Genomic DNA, 23,113 nt, shown 5'->3' on the forward strand with positions numbered 1-23,113 from the left:
TCCTGGAATGGGAGGGGCACAAGGGATGGGAGAGGGAGCAGAGCAGGAAAAAACTGGGGGATGCTGGGCCCTGAAGTGGGGAGGAAAAATGTGGGAAGCATGAAGGGGAGGCAGCGGAGGCCTGAACCTGGGAAGGGTAGCATGCAGAAGGCAGCGGATGCTATGCTGCAAGCGCTATGTAGTGCTTATCAGTATAATGCAATATGGGGGGATTTGGAAGGGCCTGCTCAGTGGGGTCGTGCTGCAACGGCTATTAATTAGGTCCTGGAGTGGGAAGGGCTCAGGGGGCAGGAGGGTGAGCAGAGCGGAAAACAACAGCAGACGTGGGGGGCCTGAAGTAGAGGGAAAAAAGGCAGGAAGGGCAAAGGTGAGGTTGCAGGGGCTTGAACCTGGGAAAGGTAGCAGGCACTATGTTGCAAGCGCTATGTAGCTCTTAGCAGTATAGGGGGAGCTGGAGGGGAGAGCTGGAGGTGCCTGGTTTTAGTATTCATAAAGCATTTATCACTGTAGCTTTTAGGCCAAAAAGAATGACGCTATCGCAACATATATGAAGCCTAGGCTGGAATCCACCTGAGGACTCTTCAATTGACGACCAGATGTGGAAGAGATACCAACTGCGCATCATGCCTATCAAGCAATTCTTGTAAAGAGGAAGGAAGCCAGTATATATATTTGATAGACTTTTACAATAATGATTTTAGGAACATACTAATAGCAATTGTATGTGTTTTTTTAATTTATTTTCTTCCATCTTTAAAAGCATAGCACCTATATAACCAGTTGAATGTAGTGGTCTGTGGTGACTTTAACATGAAGTGTATTTTTAACATGTCCGGTGTGGATTATGACATTATTACAAATAACTCTGTTGTGTGACTGAATAGGAGAAGAAATGCCAAGGTTAACTTGCAATGTTTGATTTAGAAGCTACTATGTCCTATACAGATATTGATGAATGAAACCCACCATCCTTTCAACGTAGAGGATGTGTGATGACAATAGATTACATTTTTGTCTCTTGAAATTTCCTGTCCTGTGTAATTGAGGGACATGTATGTGAAACCACTTATAATAATCGTATGCATTAACAATGCTGGAATCTCTGCCCTTACACGCGATCAAAGCACAACGTAAAGTATTATCACTACCATTGGATCTTGGCAATGGTTTAACACTCTGTTGGCATAGGCACAATCCTAATATAGGACTGGCGGCTTTGATATGTTGCAATAATATTTCGATTGGTCGTCGATGTACCCCTCTCATCTCCTTTGCTTGTAAGGCTGCCCCTTCCACCACTTACCAGCTCTCTACCATTCTTCACCCTCGGCAATGTGGTGGTCTTTCTGTTGAATGCCAGTGCAGTACTATATCCTTGCGGGCTATCACAAGCGGTAGGTCTTAGAATCTGTTTCTCATCTTCTTTCCTGGTTGTCAAGGGTTATCGGCCCAGCCGAGCATATTTCCACAGCCAACAGGTCTCGCCTAGCAAGTGTGCATTCCATGGCCAGAGCTGCCCCACTTTAGGGAAGCTCCAGATCATGTGTATAAAATCTGCATTTGATAGTGAGCAGTACGGATATTTCAATCCCCACTCTTCTCCATTTCCGCAGGCTCGTACACGTGAAATATCCTTCCCTGGCAGTAGGTAGGGGGATGGCAGGTGCAGTAAGTGTATATCGCTTTGTTTTGTTAGCTGTTGCCTTCCAATTGCAGATTGCCACTGCAAGAAGAGTGGGTCTCCTCAACAGCGTAACTCCTACTCTCAGCATCCACATGATAAGGTGCCCTTTTCTCTGAAGCTGTCCAGCTCCCCCAATCTCCTCCACCTGAATTCCCACCAGCCATCAGGCCAACCTCTGCAGCTGCGCCAATAGGAAGTAGATCTGAAAGCCTGTGACTCCCAGTCCCCCCTCAGCCACAACATACCGTAATATGTCCAAGGAATTCTGATGACTACGTCATTCCAGGCCTGCTCCAGTACCTAGATATTCAGCTCCCTGAACCAAGCCTTTGGGACCCAGATCGGCAAGTTTATGAAGCAATGAAGAATGCACAATAGTATCACCATCTTGACAGTGCAATTTGTGGCATTTTGGGGACTTTCAGAGACTGTCAAAAGTGTATGCTACCCTTCAAAGCTCTCAGCGCCCCTCCCAGGTTTACCTTTATAATGTCTGACTCAGAGTGATACTGTTTAATGCCCAGGTATTGTAGAACTCTGGGTTCTCATTTAATACCTGCCTGCATCACCTCCTGTAGCAGGGTTTGTATGTCAGTAGTTACCAGGAAGGCACAGGTTTTACTCCAGTTCTAGGAAGGCCAACACTCACCCCAGCCCTTCCAACAGCTCAACACTCAATGACATACTCATCTCAGCATCCCTGAGGGACAAGAGAGTAATGTCTGCATACACTGACACCACATGCTCCCTGTCCTCCAATGGGATTTCTCTTCGACTATCTCCATCTGGACTATGCAGGTGAATGGCTCAACTGCCAGCACAAAGAGCATTGGGGACAGAGGGTAGCCCTGCTGAGTGCCGCTGTGTACTCCAAATGTCTCAGATATACAGTGCCCCATGCGGACCCTGGCATAGTCCCCAGGTATAAAAGAGTGACCCATTTGTCCCATCCTTGTCTGAGGTTCGTGTGTGCAATTATGGTCACAAGATACTCCCAATGTTTGGTGTCAGATGCCTTTCAAACGTTTATAAAGAGAACTAAGGCTATGTTGGAGCATGGACCGCTTCAAACTGATGCACAGGGTACGCTTGCGGTACCACTTAAGGTCTAGGCAATCATGTTATGCTTAATAAAATAGCGCACTTGAGAATCTTTGACAAAGAAAGTTCCCCGAGTCTAAACATAACCAGGACTCACCTCGTTCTCCAGCATGCCGCTCACCTGGCTTAAACAGCCAGGAATTTTTGCGATGGGGTATGAAACCACACTGATCTCAATGGATCAACTCCACCAAATGTGATGGGGGTTTGAAGTTAGCCTGGGAAAATGGTGCACCCGGATTGGTGGGCGTACTTTACACAAACCACTCCAGGCTCACCCTGGGGACTAAATGTGGGGGCAGCAGCGGGCACCCCATGGCAAACACCTGGAACTTCGTTCTTTGGAAGATCGTTTCTGGCTTGGCCCCAGGAACATTTTTATCAGATCCATGTTCCAGTGCGGTCAACACCACAGCTGGCGTCAGAGGAGCAGTGGTAGCAGGAAGTCTGGCGAGCAGCGCACGAGAGGAGCAGCGGCAGCTCGAAGTCCGTTAAGCGGCATGAGACTGAGAAGGACTGGGGGCAAGGATCGGCTCGCAAACCTGGCAGCGGCAGGCTTTCAGGTGAGTGGCGCTACGGGAGAGTGGTGTTCTCCTGTGTCACAAGGTCCCAGGGGCCCAACCAACCAGGAAGCCAGGTGAGCGGCATGCTGGAGAACGAGGTGAGTCCTGGTTATGTTTAGACTCAGGGAACTTTCTTTGTCAAAGATTCTCAAGTGCGCTATTTTATTAAGCATAACATGATTGCCTAGACCTTAAGTGGTACCGCAAGCGTACCCTGTGCATCAGTTTGAAGCGGTCCATGCTCCAATCTGTTTAATTGGCGCTCAATATGTTTGTGGAAGAGCCGACCGGTTATTAAAGCATTTGTGGGTAGTGTGGGCAGCGGCGTCAGCCCCAGAATGGGGCCTTGGGGGGAGCGAGGGCTTGCCCGGTCTCCCCTCGGGCAGATCTGGCGTGGGTGGTACAATCTGCCGCACAAAGTCCGATTGGTGTAAGGGAGCGGAAGGGTGGGCCTTATTAGGGGGCTATATATGGAAGGGGCAGGGTGTGGGCGGCCTCTTTCGTCGTTTTGCCACACACAGGGTAGTTGTTTTGGCTGTTCTTGCAAGGTAGGCCTTAGAATTAATACTAGGTTAGTTGGTTATTGGCACCTTTTGTGTAGTCAGATATGGATGCTTCGAATTGGGTTATTGAGGCTTTGAAGGTTTTGCAGGAGGAGGGCAGGGAGGATCTTCTGCAGCAGGGCATGTTGGAGCAGGAGTGGGTGGGCTTGAAGAGGCCTAAGAGGGCGTCCTCGGAGGGCGTGGCGGCGGCTGTTATGGCCTGTTCATCACCTTTGAGCTCCTCAAAAAAGTTTAAGCAAAAAAGTGTGATGGGGCGTAAATACACAGAGTCGGGCGGTGATTTTGCTTTAGAGAAATGTTTGGCAGGCAGCGACTCACCTTGGAGAATTGTAGGTGCCAGGAGGGGCGGCACGAGGTTCGTGCGGCGTGCAGGAGCTTCGATTAGGCAGCGAGTAGCCTCTCGAGGGAGAGGTGCTGCTGAGTTGTGTGCGGTGGCGGCTGTTGGCCGCATGGGGGCTGAGGCGCGTGTGCATGCGCCGGTTTCATTAAAAAAGGTGAGTAAAAAAACAAGCCCCAATACCCTCGGAAAGGGTTGGCAACCGAGGGGAGGAGGTTTTAGAGGTGGGCGCCAAGATGGCGGCGCACATAGGGGATCGGCAGGAGCCGATCCTTATTTTATCAGACTCGGATGAGGATGGTTGCTGGGGTGATTTTGGAAGTGAGCTTGAGGTGGGAATGGTAGAGGCCTCCCCCTTGAGTAGTCAAGGTGAACAGGTACAATTTGTGCCCAGGTTGGTCAGTCCTATGTTGCACAAAGTGCAACATTGGGATGTCGAAAATAGGACATTATTTCAGACAGGGCAGGTGGTTGAATTTATGGATAAAGGTGAAATTGGTATGAAAGGTATAGTATTTGGGGAAGCGGATGTTAGTGGCAATGCGGGCAGGGCTCAGGTTAGGTTGGATTTTTGGCGCCTTGGTGCTTCAGTTAGTGTACCTGGGTGTGGCAATTCACATGCCTTGGACGGGCACGAGGAGCACATGGCAGGGGCAGAGCATGAGCGGTCTGCCTTCAACCAAGGACACGCGGTGGGGGTTGGTACACCCCTAAGACACCGGAAAGAAGGGAGGGTGAGACCCAGAGCGGCTCACCCGATGTCGGGGGATGCACCTTCATGAACACATCCAAGCAAATGGAGCGTTGCTGATGAGGAGCCTACTACCAGCTGGAGTGGTGGTGGTTTGGTCCAGGACATCGGTGTTGGAGACAAACTTTTGGATTTCAATGAGGTCAGTGAGTCTGAAGGTTTAATGGTTGGGGCCAAAGGGGGATTAGGTGGGCAAGAGAATAACAAGTTTTGGAGTTTTGGTGTTTTACAGGAGCAGAGGAAGGCGACGGTCCGGAGCGATCGTCACAGTGGAGAGAGTCGGTTACACTGCTCGCCCGGAAATTTACCAAGAGGTGAAGAGAGAATGGATATTTCGGGCATTGGTAGAAGGGTAATTTTGGAGAAAAGGTCATCAGTGGGGAGGACAATGGTCAAAGATATGGGTGTTCAGACGGGTAATTCTGCTAAGGATCAAGTGGTTCCAAAGGATGCAAACTTGAAGGTAAGTGTTTCGGTGACAAGTTCAAGTAAGGCAGAACCGGAGCGTTTGGCCCTGAATCAAGGTAACAATAGTCAAGTGGAAAGTGCGGGGGAAGTGTGAAGAATAAAAAGCTTCCTTACAAGGGAGTGTCTATGCCTTTGGGGGCGCATCTCACTCAATCTTTGAAGGATAAGATCTGCAGGGGTGAGTTTATTGATGTATTTAAACTATTGCACAGGGAGATTCAGGCCAAGGAAGGGTTGAAGGAAGAAGAGTGGGAGTTGGCTCGTAGGCCAAAAGTACCAACTACAATTGAGAACTGGACTTCGGCTTTTTTTATTTTTGCCAGCGTATATTGTGAACTCTTTCCAGATAGGAGTGTGGCTTTATTTAAATACATGGATATTGTTCGACGGGCTCAAATGGATTATGGTGGTTTTGGATGGTTTTGTTACGATGAGGAATTTCGGGCTAGAATGGCGGTCTATCCAGATAAGGAATGGGGCAAAATTGACAACGAATTATGGATGCAGTGGTTGAGGACGGCGAGGAATGCGCCAGTCATGCATACAGCTAGCGGTTTACCTTTGCAGTACAAGCCGTTTCAAAGCCGTCCCACCCAGAATGGGGTGGGGAATACCTCAAGGGGTCAATTGCCACAAAATGGGGCTTGCTGGTCATTTAATAGCAGAGGGTGCACAAGGCAGCAGTGTAAATTTAGGCATGACTGCTCAAGTTGTGGAGGTAGACATACCGTTTTCCAGTGCTTGAGGGGCCTGCACTGGGGTTGGCAGGGATCGCAGGGAAGAGGAGGGGACAGGGGGAGGGGTCACATGCAACACGTGGCAGGTAAGGGGCCCTACACCTATTAACCTTGATGTGTTAAGTTGGTGGTTGCAAAGTTATCCGAAGGAGTCTGAAGTGAAGGCTCTGTGGTGGGGATTTTCATTTGGTTTTAGGCTGTGTTATCAGGGGCCGAAAATCAGGAGGTGGGCGAGGAATCTGAAATCAGCATTAGACCATCCAGAGGTTGTGAGGGAAAAGCTGAGAAAAGAGCTTATGCTGGGCAGAATTGTTGGTCCATTTCATAGTTGGCCTTTGGAGAATTTGATCATTTCCCCACTAGGGGTTGTGCCTAAGAAACAACAAGGCGAATTTCGCTTGATCCACCACTTGTCCCGGCCGGTCGGTGCATCCGTTAATGACTTTATTGCCACAGAAGACTCTGCTGTATATTATCCGTCGGTAGATGAAGCAATTGCATTGGTGAGACGGTGTGGCAGTGGGGCAATGATGGCAAAGTCGGACATTCAATCCGCTTTTAGGCTCCTTCTGGTGCATCCTGATGACTTTTCTTTGCTTGGCATTCAGTTTGAAGGTGCCGTTTATGTTGATAGGATGTTGCCCATGGGATGTTCTGTTTCATGTTCGTTGTTTGAAATGTTCAGTTCATTTCTTCAATGGTATTTTCAGATCAGGACAGGATATAAACTGGTGACTCACTGTTTGGATGATTTCTTTTTTGTGGGTGCTTCTGAATCAAGTGATTGTGAGGAGGCGCTGTCTGGTTTTCAGAGAGTCATGTTGGAGTTGGGAGTTCCTTTAGCGCCTAAGAAGACTGAGGTCCAGCCAGTTGTTTGAATTTTTTAGAAATTGAATTGGATTCGCACAAAATGGAAGAACGCTTGCCTTCGGACAAAGTGCAGTTATTGATTGGATTGCTGGAAGAGGTGGTACAAAAACCTAAGTTGGAGTTGAGGCAGGTTTAATGCTTGTTTGGGCATTTAAATTTTGCTTGCAAAGTTGTGAGAGTTGGAAAGGCGTTTTGTAGGAGGTTAGGTTTTTCTATTAAGGGAGCGTTCTTGCCTCACCATCATGTTCGATTGCGAGCAAGCGTTCGGGAGGACTTGAAGATGTGGATTGTCTTTTTACGGGAGTTTAACGGAGTCACGATGCTGGTGGATGATGCGGATTGGTTTTGACAAGTCCAAATTTTTTCGGATGCAGCAGGCGCTCATGGTTTTGGAGTTTTTTGGGATCGGCATTGGGCTGCGGAGGCTTGGCCGACAGCATGGAAGGAGGCTCACCATAGTATTGCATTCTTGGAGTTTTTTCTATTGGTGGTGGCATTGTCTATTTGGGGGTCATGCCTTAGCTAATAGGAACATGATTTTCAATATGGACAACCAGACAGTAGTGAACTTGGTTAATGGTCAGAAGGCTAAGGACGAAAAAGTTTTACATCTTCTGCGTTTATTTCTACTGATATGTTTGCAGTTTAATATAATGTTCAAAGTCAAATAGGTTCCAGGTGTCAATAACGATGTTGCTGATGCGCTATCTTGTTTGCAGTGGCAGAGATTCTGTGGTCTTGCACCAGGAGCGGATGCGCTGAAGACATCACTTCCAGGGGCGTTATGGGAGTTGGGAATGTGGGAATGCTGGAGCTGATTCAGCAGTCTATAGCCCCTTCTACGAAGAAAAGTTATGATAAGGCTTGGTCTGAATTAATAAAATCAGGGGCGGTTAGAAGAGCTGGTGGGGTTTTGGTTATGAAAGAAAGAAGGGAGGATGCTGTTCGTTTCATTATGCAGCAGATCGAGTTGGGTTTATCTGCTGTAAGTATATCCGGTACGTTGTCTGGTATTTCGTTTTACGGTAAGTATTTTTGGGGTTATGACCCGATGGAAGGTGAAATTTGTAGGAGGATCATTGCGGGTTGGGCTAGGGAGGGGGGTGCGCTGCGAGATCTCCAACGCTCGATAACGTCGCAGTTGTTAAAAGAAATTGTGTTGGTTTTGAAGGACGTTTGTTTTTCCCAGTGGGAGGGTAGGTTAATGGCATTATGCATGTCATGGCTTTTTCACTGAGTATTTAGAGTTTTGGAGCTTCTGGGCTTAAGAGGTAAGGAGGGTATCTTGTGCTCTGAGGTCAAAGAAAGGCAAGGTAGGGTTTATTTGTGGTTAAGGGCTTAAAAAATGGATCAGTTGGGCAGGGGTAGGGAGGTAGCATTGCGAGGGGTGCAGTCTCCTGAGGGGCCAGTGTATTGTTGGTGGTCCTTTGCGGGTAAGTTGCCGGCAAGTTCTCGGTTGGTATTTGTCCACGAGGATGGTTCTTCATTGAAGTCTCATCAGTTGCTGTCAGTTTTGAAGATGTGTCTCAGGAGGTTGGGTTTGGAGCCAAGTTTTTATGGGACTCATTCTTTCAGAATCGGAGCTGCTACAGAGGCTCGGCAGTGTGGGTTCTCGGACAGGGCAATAATGGATTTGGGGCATTGGAAGTCTCAGTGTTTTAGGTACTATGTTAGAATGAGTCTTTTTGAGGACTACTGATGTAGTGAATTCGTTTTATTTTGTAGGTAATGTTTTTTCTGTTTTTTCTGCTTGCAGGTTGTGTAGCTGGCCCTCACAGAGCAGTTTGTTCAGTCTGGATAGTGGCGCAATCGTTCGCGTGGTGGGCGGAGAAGCAGGCATCATCAAGACACTTTGGAAGACAGTTGGGTTTGGATGGGGCCAGAATTAGGGTATCTTGGATCGGTAAAAGCGGTATGAGATGGGGTGAATTGTTGTATGTACTTTCAAAACGATTGACTCAAGGGGTGTGTCCTGATTTATTATTGCTGCATTTGGGAGAGAATGATTTGGTAGCTTTATCAGGTATAGGGCTGTTGAAGGCCATGAAGATGGATCTGTTGAGGATCAAATAGAAGTGGGCGGCGATGCATATAGTTTGGACAGAACTGGTTCCTAGAAGGGTTTGGAGGGGAGCAAATTCATTTAGAGGGATTGTGAAACAGAGGAGGAAAGTGAATAGGGAGATGCAGGGTTTTTGTTTGGCTGATTTTTTTCCGGTTTTACAGCATAGCGACATTGTTCATGGTGATCCACATCTGTTTAGACAGGATGGTGTACATTTATCATTCGTGGGCAATGAGTATTACTTGCTGGAGCTTAGAATTAAGATATCAGAATTGTTGGGGGAGAAGTTATGGGATCATCACTACGATTATGTCTCATTGGTGGGGCAGGAAAACGCCTGTCGGGTTTTCCTGTGTGGCGGGGTCTTTACAGATACGCTTTGAGGGGGAAGGGTAAGGATGCACCAAGTTGAGATGGCGGGGAGTTTTTGACAAGGAGCAAAAGGGAGGAAAAGGCAAGGGGATAATACAGAAGGTGGACAGCAGGACAGATGGGTACTGGTTGGGTCGGGGCAAGGTGGGGATGGAAAGGGGGCATTGATGAGGGGTAAGTTTTGTAGAGGGTGTGGGTGGATGTTTAGGATGTGTTCATGTATTAGTGAGTTGTTTATAGTTTTGTAAGGCTAAATGCCAAGGGTTTTATTGCCCAGACCTGTTCTATTAAAGCAGCCTTTTAACCCCAAGTCTGAGTGTTGGTGGTTTGTACGTTGTTTCGCCCGATAGTAATTTCTGCGGCCCGCCATCCTCACACAAGTGAAATGGACCGTGTGCATTTAAGCTTTCCGCTATACAGCGTTAAATATAGTTGACAAGGACAGATGAGGCACTGAATCTGTGGAAACAAAGAGCCATCTTTACAGACTCTGAACGTCTAGTACTGTGCAATACTGCACAGTTAAATGCAGACTATTTGACCTCTGCCCACTTCACCCCCAAACTAAGAGTTGTCTACAAGGGCAACTGCTCCAAAGACCTCACAAAGAATGGATCAAGAAAGGAATGGGAGGGGCAGAGGCGCTGAAAAGTAGCACCCTGCTCGCTTTAGGGATGACACAGATCCCACACCACCCCCAAAACAGAAATCAGAGATCATGTACGACGCAGGGCCTTAGTTGGACGCAGATTTGGAGAAGCTGCTGGAGGAGGCAAGGGAGCTATTGGCTCAGCAGAGGCAGGCGCAAATGGATCAGCCTGTAGGAAGGAGCACAGCGGAAGGAGCAGAAGGGGCTTGAGTCACAGCTACCAAGGAGGGCCCTGGTACCTCTCACAACACCCTGGACAGAGCGGGCGTGTAGCCAGAACGGCAGTGCCCTCTACGATCAGGGGCGCACAATTGTAGAAAACCAAAATGGGCCAGCGAGGGAAAGGATACCAGCAATTGGAAGTAAAACTCAGAGGCTTCAGAGCGAGACCAAGGTTGGCACCATACCACTACCCACACCCATTAGATTAGATCGAATGATGAGCTTATTATGCAAGTACCCTAAGGTAAAGGACAGGCAGATACTAGTGGAAGGTTTCCAGTATGGGTTCACACTCCCATACAAAGGCCTATGGGAGCTTCATTTGTGCAGTAACCTAAAGTCAGTAAAGGAAAACCTAGCAATTGCCTGACAAAAGATAATGAATGAACTTGCATTGGGCAGAGTCGGGGGGCCCTATTCCCAACCACCTATGAGTACATTTGTAGTATCCTCACTGGGGGTTGTTCCCAAGACGGAAGAAGAGAAATTCAGACTGATCCACCGCTCCCACCACGTGAGTCAGTGAATGATGATCTAGAACAGGACAGCTGCTCGGGGTCTTATGCATGCATTGACAATGCGTTGGATTGCATCAGGGCAGTGGGAAAAGGGGTCCTGTTGACCAAAAACAAACATAGAATCAGCCTTCCTCTTACTGGCAGTGCATCCGGATAGTTATCACTTGCTAGGCTTCCAGTTTGACGGCTCATTTTACTTTGATAGATGTATGCCAATGGGTTGTGCCAGCTCCTGCGCATATTTTGAGACGTTTAGCACCTTGCTGAAGTGGGCAGTGGGAAAGCAGTATAACAAAGGCTAGGTGACTCACTACCTCAATGATTTTTTGTTCATTGGGTCTCAAGGCACCACCGATTGTGCTTACCTATTGTGAGGCTTTCTGGATCTGGCTGAGCACCTCGGAGTTCAACAAGCGGGAGAGAAAACTGAGGGCCCAACGACATGCCTCTCATTCTTATAGATAGAACTCAACACCATAGGCGGGTTAAGCAGGTTACCACAGAGTAAGGTCTCTGAGCTGAAGCAGCATATAGGAGAGTTAATTCAAAGAAGAAAGCAACACTGTGTGAACTACAACAACTCATTGGTCGGCTCAACTTCATAGGCAGGATGATACCTGCTGGGAGACCATTTGCAAGGAGGTTAGCATGGTTGTGCAGGAGTCTGGCTAAACAACACCACAGGGTGAGAATCACCCAGGGGGTCAAGGAGGATCTTTAACAGTGGCTCACCTTTCTAACCAACTTTAATGGCACAGTTATATGGCAGGACCCTTAGGTAACAGCGGAGCAGCAGGAGCTGTTCACCGATGCAGATGGGAGGAAGGATTTGGAGTAATCCTGGCCACAGCCTGGGTAGCAGCTCATTGACTGAAGAAATGGGTACAGAGCGAAATAACGAAGGACGTAGCACTCATGGAACTCTTTCCCATTGTGGGGGCTTTTTCCATATGGGAGTTCACGAACAAACAGGTTACTTTGTCATCGGAAAATCACGGGGTGGGACAAGCCTTGAATTATGGGAACCACAAGATGCCCGGCAGTGGTGCGCCTACTACAACATTTGGTGCTATGCCAACTCAGTAACAACTTAGCAGTGAGAGCTAGGCACATCCCGGAATGCAATAATATGGTGGCTGACGCTCTGTTTCGTTTGCAGTGGCGGCATTTCAAGGAGCTGGCACCGCATGAGGACCCCATAATCACCTCAATACCAAAGGCACTGTGGAAGCTGGTCAGTCCAACCTGACAATGCTAGTGGACAATGCATTAGCTGAAAAGACAATTTTTGTATCCACCATTCTCCCTTTGTCACTGTTTTTTCTATCTTTTCCTACCTCATCCACCTGCCCCCCCTACTTTTGCTGCTTTCCTCTTGTTCTGGGTCAAAGTCCAATGAATACAATTTAATTCTCCTCTCCAAAAAAGAATGCCAGTGCCCCCCCACACACACACGCAAACACACACTTGTTCTCTCTCTCTCTCTCTCTCTCTCTCTCTCTCTCTCTCTCTCTCTCTCTCTCTCTCTCTCTCTCCATACTTCTTTATACAAAGTACGTCTGTACACCATTCTGCTGCACTTTGACTTCTAGGCACAAAATGGGATAGCAGAGCAGCCTGCTCACATCCTCCTTCCTTTTGAGGATTTGCGGTGTACTATACAGTATGGCTGGATAGCCCTACCATGCAGTAAACTCACAAATACCATCTTGGGTCCAGTCAGGTATGTTTACTCAACCTTAAGCTCAATCCTGTGTAACTGTGGCTGTGAGCAGTAAGGCTTAACAAAGGAACAATGTCTAAAGCATTTACCAACACCAAACAACAGAATAAGAAAGTCACATGACACAAAAGAAACAAGACACGAGATTAGAAAACTAGATTTGATTTTTGTGAATTTTTCGAGACCTTGTTAATCTAAGTCCACGGGAGGGTTCCGGATATATATAGATTTCTGAAGGAATAAATACATTTAGCATCAACCAAAAAACAAGCAATGGTCAACAAAAACTTTAGAAACTTTTGAAAAGTTAGTTCGGCAACTCCGGCTCGAGTTGGGTGACCAAGTCCGGCAGGACAGTGGTCCGGGGGCCAAAGATGATACTTTGGACAGTTACCTGGCCACCAGAGTGTTTTTAGAACAAGATACAAATTTTACAGGGTGACCACTATAGGCGATAATGAAGTGGTCCTTAAGCTGAGGGATGCAGGCTCAAAGATGCCCAAGGATAATCCGGATGCTGTGTTGTTCACAGGGGTGAAGTCAGGTTGAGTCCTTGGTCCACAGGTGAGTGGGGACTACTCAGGCCACAGATTTGGGGGTCCCACAAAGTCCTCTTTGCAGGGTTTCAAGGGCTGTCAATTCTGGCCTTGCGCTTTTGCAACACAGCGGTCACTGTGCAAATATTTGATGGAGACTGGTGTCCCTCTCGGGTGATGCACCCACTCAGAATCAACACTCACCGGTCCAGCTGACACAGGTGCACCTTTTGGCTACCTCTGAATTCTCCTTGGGTTTGCCTGGCGTCAGGTAGCGGCAAGACTTCTGCGGTGACTACCAGAGAGGAAACTTGCGCTCCTTCAGCTTTAATGTCCCCAGTGCTGTTCTGGGGGGCCAACCAACTGACCCTTGGAGTCTCTGCTTTGGACTGGGGCCAGGGATCAGCATTTACCCAAGCAAGGCACGCAGACCAGGGTCCAAATTCCACCAGCCCAAAGTGCAGCAGGTGCAGTCACTCAGGCATCACAGCCTCTCTGTGCGCTTCCAACCAGTGCAGAGTGGTCTTCTTTTAGACCTCTTTCCAGGTCCAGCGAGTACTGAGGGTCAACTTGCCAGGAGTGCCATATTTACACTAAGAAAGTGCCTTGAGGGGACAACATGGTCGCTAGCCAATGGGCTACTGGGACCCCACCTACCAAGTGACAAAGGTCCTGTGATGTGTGGCATCTGGCTATCTCAGAATGCCACATTCTTGCCCTCTTCTAGATAGTTCGACCTTTCCTCTGGAGTGAGGAGCAAGGTAGCCCACCTTAGAGGTGTAGCTACCGGGTGTTTACATGCCCATGGTGAAACTGGTGTGGGTGGGAGTTTCCCCTCCCTGACCATATTTCCATTTTGTCTACAGGGACAAAAGGCATCTTGCTCAGGGGTGTTGGGCCAGGCATCCCATCAAAGGCGTCTTTCCCTTTGAAACACACATCCAGGCTAATTCCCAAAGAGGTCATCCTGGCAGAAGAGGTGACACTTTGCTGCTGCGGCACTGCCCTTGTCCCTGAACCTAAGAGTCATTCACAAGTCTCTCCAGGCGGTCAAAAACCTGTCTGTGTGTGTGTGCCTTTGTGAAGCCTGTGGACGAGAAGAGCGCGAGTGATCACTTTTCTAAAAGTGGCCAATCATTTATAGTGACATTCATTTCGTCCCATGAGTCAGATTGCATTTAATGTCACAATTAGTTTTGTACCTCAAATGACCCAGTTTTGGTAGTCCCAGTGAAAAATGGCATGTAGGGCACTCTGCCTTACATGCCCTCGGTATCAAATACTAGGGACTTATAAATCATGCCTTGCCAATGGGGTGTATCCAGTTCGACATATACTTTGCATGGGGTCAGAACACTGCACCGAGGTATGGTTAGCAGGCCTCTCTGCACTGTCAGAGTCAAAAAAACAGCAGCATCAGTCCAAAACTGTGGGGGTGAAAATGTTAAAAGTAGGCATTTCCTTATACTTCTCTGCTAGTAAAGTTCCACCCCAATGCCCAGATGGAAAAGCTGCCATTGGTAATACAGCATTGGTAAGGGTGTCAGAGTAGTTTCAGTGACTTGGAGGCACAGCTGCTAACCTTTTCAATGTGCATCTAAAGGAGACTCAGAGGCAAGACTGGCCTAAAAACTGGCTCAGTCTTGACTTTCTGTTCTATGTTATAAGTAGAGACCAGTTTCTCCTCCAGGTCTAACGTGCCCTTTTACACCAGTAAGGAGGCAAGAGTAATAGGGAGGAGATGTGGCCTAATGACAACACCTGCCTGTAGTATTAGCACATGCTAATGTTGGGTACAGTGATGGTGTTGTCAGGGTTTTGCCCTTCTGGGTTGGCTGAATTGGTTTGACACTGTGATGTCATGTTGCTAATTAATGTTGCTGACACACTAAATGACACTGTGATGTTGAGTTGCTAATTAAATATAGGATTGTTGGGCTACGCATGGCAGGTTCTTAGTTACTGATTACATTACAAACCCCATGTCCATGTTTCACACAACCCCCAACCACAGATAGCGATGAAGAGCGAGCCCCGTATTGTGAGTAATGAACTCAAATAACAGCACGGAGGCGTGAAGCAACTGGTGATGCTGCTGGTGAGCGTTATATGGTTGCGGAAGCAGAGGCGCCCGTTACCATGAAACAGCTTTTGGAGTGAGTATCACACCAGAGACGTGGAAGGGAACAAGGGTGTGTTGTGAATAAAGTTCAGATTTTCCTTTTAAGTTGGATTATTATTTATTATACAACAAAACAGCCCGACAGCATTCAGATCCGTCTCCTCCCAGCCAACGGCTCTCAACCCCAGCATTCTCAATCTAATGCGTGCGTGCACACATTCCAATTCCCCGCGTGCACCATACTACATAAACATAACACATCCCCCCTTCATAGAACTACAAATGCATTGCCTACTAGTCAACGTAACAATTACAATAAACATTTTCCTACAAACATCTAAAGAACAATAATTCTCACATATCATTGTATACATCAAATATTGTAAAAACAATATAATATATGAGTAGTACATGTACAATCTACACTTTACATTCATAATCCTTTAGCCTTTTAGATCTAAATCTCTTTCGACCATATTTACTGACATCAGTGTGAGTTCTCAACCCTCCATCATCATTACTAGAAGGTTAAACACCAACACCAGTTCTTTGTTTTTGCCATGTGGACTCCTGGGCACTGTTCCTTTGCGGTAATATGACACCTTGTGTGTCACTCTCCTTATCCAATCTCTGTATCACTTGTGCCTTACTACCAATTGTTTCATTCCTCAACCATGTATTATTCTGCACCCTATCTATTTCCACCTTTATATGGTGCAACCCTACTCACATGCCTCACTCTTCCATCACTAAGTAGAACCAAATTGCACAATATTTTTTTTACCATAAGTGATGGGTAGAATCTTCCCTCTTCTCTACTTTTAAAACCAGGAATCTTCACTCTAACTAAATCTCCCATGCGAACAACTACCTGTTTGCATTTGTATTTTGCATCATACATTTTCTTTGTATGCTTCTGTTTGATATTTATATTTTTCTTGATTAAATCTGGAGACCAATCACTTCTCCTCGACTTAATCTTCCAACCTATAGTATCCTTTCCCAACGGAATTCTACCTCTCATTATTTCAAAAGGACTGTGACCTGTACTATCACTAGGTGTATTTCTGTATGACCAAACTGTCTTCCATACCTCTTTTTTCCATGGTAAATTTGCGCTGTTGGCTAACTGTATGGCATTTTTTAGGACCCTCTTAAAGCGTTATACCACACCATTCCCAGCTGGGTGATGAACTGATGTGGTACTGTGTCTCACCCCATTCCTTTTCAAAAACATTTTAACATTTTCAGACATAAATAGAGGTCCATTATCCGTCAGTATAACCTTAGGTAACCCTTCTCTCACAAATATTTTATCTAGAAATTTCACAATAGTAGAAGAGTCGATTCTTGCAGTGATTTTCATCTCTGGCCATTTTGAAAAGTCATCCATTAATACCACTATATATTTGGCAACCCCTTTCTAATAAATTGGTCCTGTGATATCTAATCCTACTCTGTCCCAAGGCATATCAGGACATATTAACGGACAAAGAGGTGGTTTAAAAGTTAATAAGTTATTTTCTGATTCGTTACACAACACACAATCTCTCACTTTCCTTTCAATGGCCAGATCAATCCCCTGCCACAAATATAATTCTTTCACTCTATTTTTCATTTTGGAAATTCCCAAATGCCCTTCATGACAAATGTCTAACAATTTAATTTTAAGAGTTTCTGGAGGAACTATTTTGCCCCCATGCAGTACCATATTATTCTCTACGGATAGTTCATGTTTCAGTTCCCAAGATATGCGTAAGTTACGTTCCAACTCATTCTTACTAGGCCAACCTTCCACAATCAAAGAATGTACTTTCGATGAAACGTGGTCCTTCTTCATAGCCATTGACCATTCTTCTTCTGAAATTTCTTTGTACACCTTCCATTATTTCTGCCACACACTCACCTTCAGTCTCAACTAAATTAGAGCCCTGTGTCTTTAGTGGCAATCTGCTTAAGAAATCTGCAATAAAGTTTTTCACCCCAGAACATATTGTATTTCATATTTATAGTCCACAAGTTTTATAGATAAACGTGCTATTCGTGGTGAAGCTTTGAACAAACCACTCACGGTGAGAATTTTTGTTAGTGGTTTATGATCACTGCGCAAAATTACTTTCATACCCCAAATTAATTGTCTGTAATGCTCCAAGCCCCAAACACACTCCAACGTTTCCCATTCAATAACAGAATACTTTTCTTCTGTTTCAGTTAGTGAAGCTATTACACACTCCTTTCCATATGAGTCTACTTGTGTGAGGAAATCTCCTATACCTTTCTTGCTTGCATCAGTCGTTACCATACATTGCAAATTGGGATCAAACCCCTGAAGGGCTGGTGCTCTAATAACGTCATTTTTAATCATTTGAAAAGCTTCTTGACACTCTTCCGTCCACTCAAATACCACTTTGTTTTTTGAATAATTGCCTAATGGGATATGTTTTACTAGCAAACTTTTGTACATATTTAGCATAAATTTCTGCTAAACCTAAAAATGCTCCTACATCATCCTTATTGGTGGGAATTGGTGCCCCACTTATGGCTTCCACCAACTCTGTTTTAGGCTCAATTCCTTTTACACTTATCTCATGTCCCAAATATGTAACTTTATTTCTTGCAATCTTGCACCTGGAATATTCAGCAGTGAGACCTTTCTCAATGAGGATCTCCAAAACCTTTTCCACCTTCTCATCATGTTCCATTTTTGAACTACCCATAACAAGTATGTCGTCTTTAAAAAACATTACATTTTGTATATCTTTAAATAAATTAAACATCAACCTTTGAAACATGGCCGCAGCAGACACCAGTCCAAATGGTACCCTTACAAATTGGTAGCAGCCAAATGGAGTAACAAATGCAGTGAGCCTGAGACTATCCGGATGTACCGACCCTTAATGGTAAGCTGCGGTTAGGTCAATTGTGGTGAACCAATTCATACCTTTTGTGAGTGCTTTCATCTCGTTAATCTTTGGTAACGGAAACTGGTTCACCAGAATATTCTTATTTAAATCTCTCAAATCTACACACAGTCTCAATTTATCATTGGCCTTTCTCACGACAACCATGGGAGATACCCAATCAGGCGCCTCAATCTGCCTCAATAATGCCTGCATGCAGTAATTTGTCTAATTCTTTGCTTACTTCAGTTCTGATCCCCATAGTAATATTTCTAGCTTTATGTGCAACTGGTAAAGCATCATCTTTTAATATAATGTTATGTTGAAAATCAGTTAACGTTCCTATTTCACCTGAAAACACAGTAGAATACTTTAATTTGATCTTTTCTTCGTCCAAACTCTTTCCTGTACCACAGAAACAGGTTCAGAACTATTAGGATTCAAAATAATTCCAAGCTTACCTTGGTCCCACCACCCTAAAACTGATGGTCCCAACTTTGAAATATATAGTTTACATTCTGCTTCTCTGGTTTTGAATACACAGCATACTTTTTTATTCCCTAATATGTCTATATGTTCATCAGTAAAACTTTTTGGGGAAATGTCTGGAGGCTCCTACTTGTTGCCCAATTTTGATTCAAATTTATCAAGCCACACAGTTTGGTTGATAATAGTATATGGTGATTCTGAATCTGCAATAACAGTAACTTTGATTCCTTCTATCAACAAGTCACACTTAGGTTTTTCCCTTGGGGACTGTTCCAACTGCAATTGTTCTCTAATGTTGAACACCCACATATTCAAGTCATCCTCTTCTGGATCTGAATCCTCCAGTACTCTTATAGACTTTTCTTTCCTTTTTTTGCAAACCTTCACAAAATGTCCTATGATCTCACATCCTGAGCACTTTTGATTCCATACAGGACACTTCTTGTCATTCGCATAATGGCCAGAATGACCACATCTATAACATTTCACAGTGGATTTGTATATCTCGTTTTTCTTTAACTGTAGAGACTTGTCTTGTAAAGAATTATTGTCTCGTAAACTTGTTATACTTTTTTTTACCACTTTTTATTTTTTTTAATTTGATCTTTGTCTTCTGACTCCTTTTTGTCGTTAAGTAGTACTGCCTTCGCACACCTGCCAGTAAGTTCAGCTTTTTTCACTACCTCCACAACCTCTGATAATGATGCTTCCCCCTTAGCCCAAAGACAATCTTGTATAGAAGAGTTTGCAGCATGCATTACAATTTGGTCTCTAATCATTTCATCATGTAAATTTCCAAAACCACAAGTCAATGCTAAATTCTTTAATGCAGCTACGTAATCTTCAATTGATTCCTCCTTCCATTGTTTATATCTATCAATACCGACGCATTCCGTTGGTGCAAAGTATTTGTCCAGGTCTTTAATTGCATTTGCAAAGACATCTCCTTTGTGTAGGAGGCTGGCCTGGCTTATCTTGGGTACCTAGTGGTACTTACACCTTGTGCCAGGTCCAGTTATCCCTGATTAGTAGATTAGTAGTGTTCTAGCAGCTTAGGCTGATAGAGGTAGCTATAGTACGGCAGCTTAGGCTGATCTAGGAGACATGCAAAGCTCCTACTATACCACTTATTTCATATAGCACTATATCATAAGAAACACAATACTCAGAGTTACTAAAAATAAAGGTACTTTATTTTAGTGACAATATACCAAAAGTATCTCAGAGGATATACTCCCTTGGGAGGTAAGTAAAATACACAAAATATGCACACAAACCAAAATCAGGTAAGTAAAACACTTAGGAAAGTAGTGCAAACACTGCAGAACACAATAAAATGCAATAGGAGACAATAGGCCTTGGGGGCAACACAAACCATATACTCCAATAGTGGAATGCAAACTGCGAATGGACCCCAGGCCTAGTGTAGTGTGTAGAGGGTCGCTGGGAGTGTAAGAAAGCATGAAGGGTGTCCAAGAAACCCCACCCCAAGACCCTGAAAAGTAGGAGTAAAGTTACCCTACTACCCCAGAAACACAGTAAAGTCGAGATAGGGGATTCTGCAAAGACAACAACTGACTGCAAAGCACTGAAGACGGATTCCTGGACCTGAGGACCTGCAAAGGAAGGGGACCAAGTCCAAGACTCACACAAGTGTCCGGGGGGCCAGGAGCCCACTAAAACCCGGATGAAAGTGCAAAAGGGCTGCCTCCGGGTGGAAGAAGCCAAAGGTTCTGCAACAACGGAAGGTGCCTGGAACTTCTCCTTTGGTCAGAAGATGTCCCACGGCGTGCTGGAGGATGCAGAGTTGTTTCCACGCAGAAAGACCGCAAACAAGCCTTGCTCGCTGCTAGAGTCGCGGTTGAAGATGCCAGGGCCTAGGAAGAACCAGGAGGTCACCCCTTGGAGGAGGAGACAGAGGGGGCGCTCACCAACAGAGAGAGCCCACGCAGAAGCAGGCAGCACCCGCAGAAGCACTTGAACAGGCGTTCAAGAAATCTGAGCACGGCGGTCATCTCAACACAACAAAAGAAGGTCCCATGAAGCCGGAGGTCAACTCAGCGAGTTGGGCAATGCAGGATGGAGTACTGGGGACCTGGGCTATGTTGTGCACGAAGGAAGTCTTGCAAAAGTGCACAGAAGTCCTAGCAGCCGCAGATCACGCAGTACACAGGATTACTGTCTGGCGTGGGGAGGCAAGGACTTACCTCCACCAAATTTGGACAGAAGGACCACTGGACTGTCGGGGTCACTTGGATCCAGCTCCTGTGTTCCAGGGACCACGCTTGTCAAGATGAGAGGGGACCCACAGGACTGGTGATGCAGAAGTTTGGTGCCTCCGGTAGCAGGGGGAAGATTCCGTCGACCCACAGGAGATTTCTTCTTGGCTTCCAGTGCAGGGTGAAGGCAGACAGCCCTCCGAGCATGCACCACCAGGAAACAGTCGAGAAAGCTGGCAGGATTAGGTGCTACAATGTTGCTGGTAGTCTTCTTGGTACTTTGTTGCGGTTTTGCAGGCGTCCTGGAACAGTCAGCAGTCGATCCTTGGCAGAAGGCGAAGAGAGAAGTGCAGAGGAACTCTGGTGAGCTCTTGCATTCGTTATCTGAAGATAAACCCACAGGTGAGACCCTAAATAGCCCTCAGAGGAGCATTGGCTACCTAACCAGGTAAGAGCCTATCAGGAGGGGTCTCTGACATCACCTGCTGGCACTGGCTACTCAGAGGTCTCCATTGTGCCCTCACAACTCTGCATTCAAGATGGCAGAGGTCTGGGACACACTGTAGGAGCTCTGGGAACCACCCCTGGGGTGGTGATGGACAGGGGAGTGGTCACTCCCCTTTCCTTTGTCTAGCGGCACTCCAGAGCAGGGGCTGGTGGATCCCTGAACCGGTGTAGACTGGTTTATGCAAGGAGGGCACCATCTGTGCCCTTCAAAGCATTTCCAGAGGCAAGGAGAGGCTACTCCTCTCAGACCCTTAACACCTATTTCCAAAGGGAGAGGGTGTAACACCCTCTCTCAGAGGAAATCCTTTGTTCTGCCTTCCCGGGACTGGGCTATCCAGGCCCCAGGGGGGCAGAAACCTGTCTGAGGGTTGGCAACAGCGGTAGCTGCAGAGAAAACCCCAGAGAGTTAGTTTGCCAGTACCCAGGGTCCATGCTGGAGCCCTGGGGATGCATGGGATTGGCACCCCAATACCAGATTTGGCTTGGGGGGACAATTTCATGATCTTAGACATGTTACATGGCCATGTTCGGAGTTACCATTGTGAAGCAACATATAGGTATTGACCTATATGTGGTGTACGCGTTTAATGGTGTCCCCGCACTCCCAAAGTCCGAGGAAATTGCCCTGAACAATGTGGGGGCACCTTGGCTAGTGCCAGGGTGCCCTCACACTTAGGAACTTTGCACCTAACCTTCACCAAGTGAGGTTTAGACATATAGGTGACTTATAAGTTACTTAAGTGCAGTGTAAAGTGGCTGTAAAATAACGTGGACATTATTTCACTCAGGCTGCAGTGGCAGTCCTGTGTAACAATTGTCTGAGCTCCCTATGGGTGGCAAAAGAAATGCTGCAGCCCATAGGGATCTCCTAGAACCCCAAAACACTGGGTAACTAGGTACCATTTACTAGGGAATTACAAGGGTGTTCCAGTGTGCCAATTAGAATTGGTGAAAATGGTCACTAGCCTGCAGTGACAATTTTAAAGGCAGAGAGAGCATAAACACTGAGGTTCTGGTTAGCAGAGCCTCAGTGATACAGTGAGGCACCACACAGGGAATACATATAGGCCACAAACTATGAGCACTGGGGTCCTGGCTAGCAGGGTCCCAGTGACACATATCAAACACACTGACAAATAGGGTTTCCACTGTGAGCACTGGGGTCCTGGCTTGCAGGATCCAAGTGAGACAGTAAAAACACCCTGACATATACTCACAAACAGGCCAAAAGTGAGGGTAACAAGGCTAGAAAGAGGCTACCTTCCTACACTTGGCCATCTAGTTTTTTTTTTTTTTTCTATACGATTGTAGACTTTTAGACCTTGAGGGCCTAAACAATGCAAATGAATTTTCTTTTTCTTGGCATGTGTGAATTCGTCTTCTTCATCACAGGTGGAAATATAATTTAGAAAATATTCTTTCCATTCTTGCCATTTAATAGAATTGTCACCTGCAACAGATTGGAAGGGTTGTGGTGGAGGTAAGTTTAGAGAACCATTGGAATCCATGCTCTGATTTATTTCACAGAATATTATAACTATGCCAACTCCTCTTTTTTGTTTTTAAATATGTCTTTGCAGCAATTGGTACTAGTGTATAAGTTCCTTTACTCTGTCATTCAGAAAGTTAAAATGGATTAAAATTAGCCAGATGTCTTTAAAGAAGGCTTCTTCTTTTTTTAAAATATGTTTATACCTTGAATCTTCAATTCAGAAAC

The 23,113-nt window shown here is 45.9% G+C and overlaps 1 long non-coding RNA gene across 1 annotated transcript in view; it reads left to right on the forward strand.

Annotated features, from left to right (window-relative positions):
• LOC138259849 (uncharacterized) overlaps positions 1–9,643 on the forward strand; it is an 80,031-nt gene extending 70,388 nt beyond the window's left edge. The window contains exon 3 of the long non-coding RNA XR_011198766.1: positions 8,831–9,643. This is a non-coding gene — a long non-coding RNA (uncharacterized lncRNA). The remainder of the gene's footprint in view (positions 1–8,830) is intronic.
• Positions 9,644–23,113: the final 13,470 nt, after the last annotated feature.

Source organism: Pleurodeles waltl, chromosome 9, assembly GCF_031143425.1.
Source record: "Pleurodeles waltl isolate 20211129_DDA chromosome 9, aPleWal1.hap1.20221129, whole genome shotgun sequence".
Classification (NCBI taxonomy): domain Eukaryota; kingdom Metazoa; phylum Chordata; class Amphibia; order Caudata; family Salamandridae; genus Pleurodeles; species Pleurodeles waltl.